The sequence below is a fragment of the Siphateles boraxobius genome, unplaced genomic scaffold, assembly GCF_051911475.1.
Source record: "Siphateles boraxobius isolate OS27281-9 unplaced genomic scaffold, OSU_SipBor_1 19, whole genome shotgun sequence".
In the NCBI taxonomy this organism is placed as follows: domain Eukaryota; kingdom Metazoa; phylum Chordata; class Actinopteri; order Cypriniformes; family Leuciscidae; genus Siphateles; species Siphateles boraxobius.
Window position 1 is genome coordinate 32,292,501 of NW_027508799.1, and position 4,427 is coordinate 32,296,927.

Here is a 4,427-nt window from a genome sequence, read left to right on the forward strand (position 1 = left end):
TCATAGGAGTCGTAATTAACAACATGACATTAAATGCCATATTAGAAATCTCATTCGTCTGTATATGTGTGTATATCTATTATGTAAGGTTACTTAATGGATTAACTAATTTCAACTAACAATGAGAAATACATTTGTTACAGTACTTTTTAATCTTTGTTAATATTTATTAATAAAAATACAACTGTTCATTGTTAGTTCAGGTACATTAACTAATGTTAATAGATCCAACTTTTGATTTGAATCACTTCAGTAAATGTTGAGATTAACATTGAAGTTAAAATTGCTTTAGTAATATTTTTCATTGTTAATTGATTCTAACTGACTTTACAAAAAGGTTTCATTTGTTAACATGTTACCCAATATTTCTACTTTTATTTGTTTTAAAAGGTTATTTAGTCATATGATGATAAAGCTGTTTTTTCCGCATCATTACTCAATACATCATTACTCCAGTCTTCAGTGTCACATGATCCTTCAGAAATCATTCCAATAGGCTGATTTGCTGCTCAAGAAACATTTCTTCTTATTAATGTTGATGCTTAATATTTTTTTTGTGGAAAGTAACCATGCATTTCTTTGATAAATAGAAGGTTCAAAAGAATAGCATTTAATTGAAATGGAAATCTTTTGTAACATTATTAAGTCTTTACAGTACAGTCTTTCGATCAATTTAATGCATCCTGAAGAAAAATATTTTTTTATGGATTGATTTATTAGACACTATTCTTTATTAGACTCTATTAATTTTCTTTGTGATTGACTAGATATGTGCAGCTACTGTAGATATGCAGCCTTTTTCTTGAGATTGCAGCTTTTTCTATATTGTAAAGTATATTGTATATTGAGTGTTTTGAACAAGGTGTTTGAAACCCCCAGACAAAACCTTATAGTGACAACGAGCCCTGGTCTATATATTGCATTTGTATGTGTGCGGTCATATGGCAAGAAAAGAAAGATGCGTTTGAATCGACACGGACATCTCTGTGTTTAGAGGATTATCAGCAAGGAAAAGGTTGTTCAAAGCAGAGAAAAAAAGTTGTTTTAAGTGTCCCTTTACACAGCGCCTTTATCCCATGATTCCCTTTGTCCAAAAGTTTCTGGCGAGAACAAACTTCCCCCCGCATCTTCAAAACCTGATCACTTTGCTTTATTCTGATCAATGTGCTCCACGTTTCTCCTCTCAGTGTCAGAGCAGTAAGGAGATAAAAAAGCAGAAGGGAAGGAGGGGTGGGAGGGTAGACGGCTTACTTTTTTTAGATGCCAATTGTGTGTGTCTCTGTGGCTGCCTTACCTGTGTTCCTTTGATCATAGCTGAGCATGGAGTGGCGTTTGATTCCAGGGCTACTTTGACAGCTCGCAGGCTGGCAGAAGCCCCTCGGATGACTGGAGATCAGAGAAGACAGGCTGGAAAGCAGAAGTCCAGCTGAGAGAAGATCAGAAGAGGCACAACTTCAACCAGAGCTATTGTGAAGGAACGTAATGGCTTAGATAACTTTTTCCCCTCCATCTTTCTTTTTTTCTTGTGAAAACTTACTCTTCAGAATTTTGAATTGCCCAGTTTAAGGTCTGTGGGGCTTTGTCTGGCTTTGACAAAAGAGGCATGTTTTTCTTTCTGTCTTGTCCTGGAGAGCCTGATCTATTTAAGCAGCGTCACTCCTGCTTCACCTTCTCTTGTTTTAAGTACCTCTGGTTGACTTGCTGTAGATCTACACACTACAAAGAGAATAATATAAGTATATAAATGTGCAAAAATGCCTTCCGTACACATCTCAAAATGTGTAAAACAGCTAAACTACACTCAAATGTTTATGTAGACTTTATTAAATCTGCATGTCTCCCTTTGTTTGTTTTTGTTTTGGATTAAAAAAAATGTGTGTGTGTGTGCTAAGAATTTGCTAATTAAAATTTGTGTTAATTTAACTTTCAATTAATTGTAAATCAATCCAGTGGCATCTGTAAGTACACAAAACATACAGAGGGCTCCTGTGGTGTAATGTCTCCCTCTGGTGGAGGATGTGATGAACATCTTACACTGCACGAATTTAGTGGAAATCAACAGGTGCAATGAACATAACATAACTGTAACGTCCATCTAAAATATTTTTTATTTACAAACATCATAGGTGTAAATTGTTTGATAATAATTTAATTCATTATTAGACCTACTTAATCTCTGACAGTTGCATCAAAAGCAGTTCTGTTTAAGTAAATCTATTGGATTATGTTCTCAAAACGTGTAACACTTGCCAACAAAGAGCATACCGAGCAGCATTTTAGTGCAAAAGGGGTAAATGATGTCTGTTGTTCAACATCAGCGATCATTTCTCCTCTTCTAGAAAGTCTCGGCCCGTTTCTCCTCCTGAGGTGTTCACCTGATTGGCTTGTTTGAAAAAACAGTTTGCCGTCTAATTATTGTCTGAAACAGGATGAATAAAATTGTCAACTGAGAAAAAAATAATAACATAACTGTAACATAAAAATAAATTGTAATATTCAGAAGAAGAAGAGTACGCTCTTACAAAAAATTCTACTGCTGTGAAACTGCCATAAATTAAAGAAATACAAACTATTCTTGCACAGTTTGAAGGTGGTCCCATCATATTCGGTATAGTTTTAAATGCTTTCCAGAGGAAGTCCCTCCCAAACAGCAACCGACCAGCAACACGCACTGACACACACACATCCTATATAGCCTAGTTTCTCAATTGGAGATGTCAGAACACATATTTTACCTTTATTAGGTGTACCTTATACACCTTTATAGAAGACCTTAATCCCTCTGAACGTGAAGAGGTGACCGGGAAAGCGCCAGGTGAGAGATATACACCGCGTGTTTGGCATCGCGAGACTGTACGATATCTGCTGCAGAGAAGAGCGCGTGCAAGCCGTGACGTTTTTGTCGTGAAAACACTACTACATCAACAAACATAATTACTCCAATACAAACAAATTAGAACTACGGACTTTTACGAAAGGACGTCACGTGGAAAGTTACTTACAGGTGAGTGGCGTTACACTCGAATCTTGCACTTTATCGTCGTATTTGTCGGTTTTGTTTGCTGTCAGCCATGTAACGTTAGACTATGTCTTGTTGAGTGAAATTATGATCCTGTCACTGAGCTGTTATCTGCAGGGACTTGCTTTCATGCCATTAAAACGGTATGAATGTGATCAATCATCATGCTGTCAAGGATCTACAGGTGTTAGGCTGAAAGTAAAGCTCGCTTGTGTCGCCTAGTGGAGCGGATGGATTTTTTTATTTTTTTAATTTGTCTGATGCAAGACTTTTATTTTAAAATACGTGCGTGAAAGCTGTTGACTCTTCTGTCAGATGCAGAAGTAAAGTGTGCCTGTCCTGATTCAGTATCTGCTGTCAGATGAGATGTCAGATATGTACGTTTCGTAATTAAAATAAAAAGTTTCTCGCCTCAGAAACATTAACTTTCCTGTCAGACATGGTCAGACGTTACTCTAAAGGGTTACACCAAACCCTCTTGTACACTCCCAGAACACTTGGAATATGTGTCTCATGGGATCACTCTGTAATACTTTTGCATCTTTTTTTAAACCCTTTTATTCACTGCCATTATATGGCATAAGAAGTGTACAATGCATTAGAACAACACCAGGGTGAGTAAATTATGACTTAATTTTTATTTCAGCATGAACTAACCGATTATTCAGATAAATTATTATTTAAAGTCTGTATTAAAATATCAGATTGACAATCTAATTTATAATTTATTTATAAGACTTAACCTAACCATATAAATTGTCTAATTGCAGCTTTTTACTGATTAATATAACAGGCACATTGCCCTGTGATGAACTGGACATTCTGGACAACTGGACATTTGCCCAGCTGGGACAGGCTCCAACATCCCCGCATAGGACCCTACACACACACACAGGACAAGCACTTTGGAGAAGGGCTGGATGGATGACGGGCACATGCATGAGACCAGATTAGTGTGTTAATCTGTTTCTTCTTATGGAAGAAGCAGGACCAGAAGCGGCTGATCAAGATCTTTAGGTTTACTATCAATCTTTCAGGCTGGTGTGTTGGACTGTTTTGTTTTGCATAAAATGTGACAATTTATACGAACAAAAAACAACAACAAATAAATTATGTTATTTACAAGTTATGTATGTTTTGTCATTCTGAGTTTGATAATAAAGTTCTTAATGACCATTTTTGGGTTTTTTTATACTTGTTTTAATAAATGTTTTGAAATATTGTTTCCCTTTTTTCCCCACATCAGCTAACAAAAGATATTTTACATGATAGCAAATGATGCAGATTCAATCCAGAGCAGACATTTTTTAAATCATCCTAATATTACTTCCATACAGATAAAACAATGAAGTTATTCATATAAATGAACACCGATAATGTGTAAGAAATTACTGGAACACTTTAGAGT

General features: G+C 35.8%; 1 protein-coding gene across 3 annotated transcripts in view; it reads right to left on the reverse strand.

Annotated features, from left to right (window-relative positions):
- The window catches only part of tfec (transcription factor EC), a 62,865-nt gene extending 59,631 nt beyond the window's left edge, over nucleotides 1-3,234 (reverse strand). The window contains exons 1-5 of one of the 3 annotated variants that reach the window (XM_077235042.1): nucleotides 3,003-3,234; nucleotides 2,736-2,865; nucleotides 2,266-2,419; nucleotides 1,538-1,716; nucleotides 1,295-1,426 (exon numbers count right to left, since the gene is read on the reverse strand). The gene's annotated coding sequence lies outside the window, so the exon portion shown is untranslated. Of the gene's footprint in view, nucleotides 1-1,294; nucleotides 1,427-1,537; nucleotides 1,740-2,265; nucleotides 2,420-2,735; nucleotides 2,866-3,002 lie in introns of those variants that run through there. The other 2 variants (XM_077235043.1, XM_077235044.1) reach the window with 2 other exon arrangements.
- Between the last annotated feature and the right edge of the window lie 1,193 nt (nucleotides 3,235-4,427).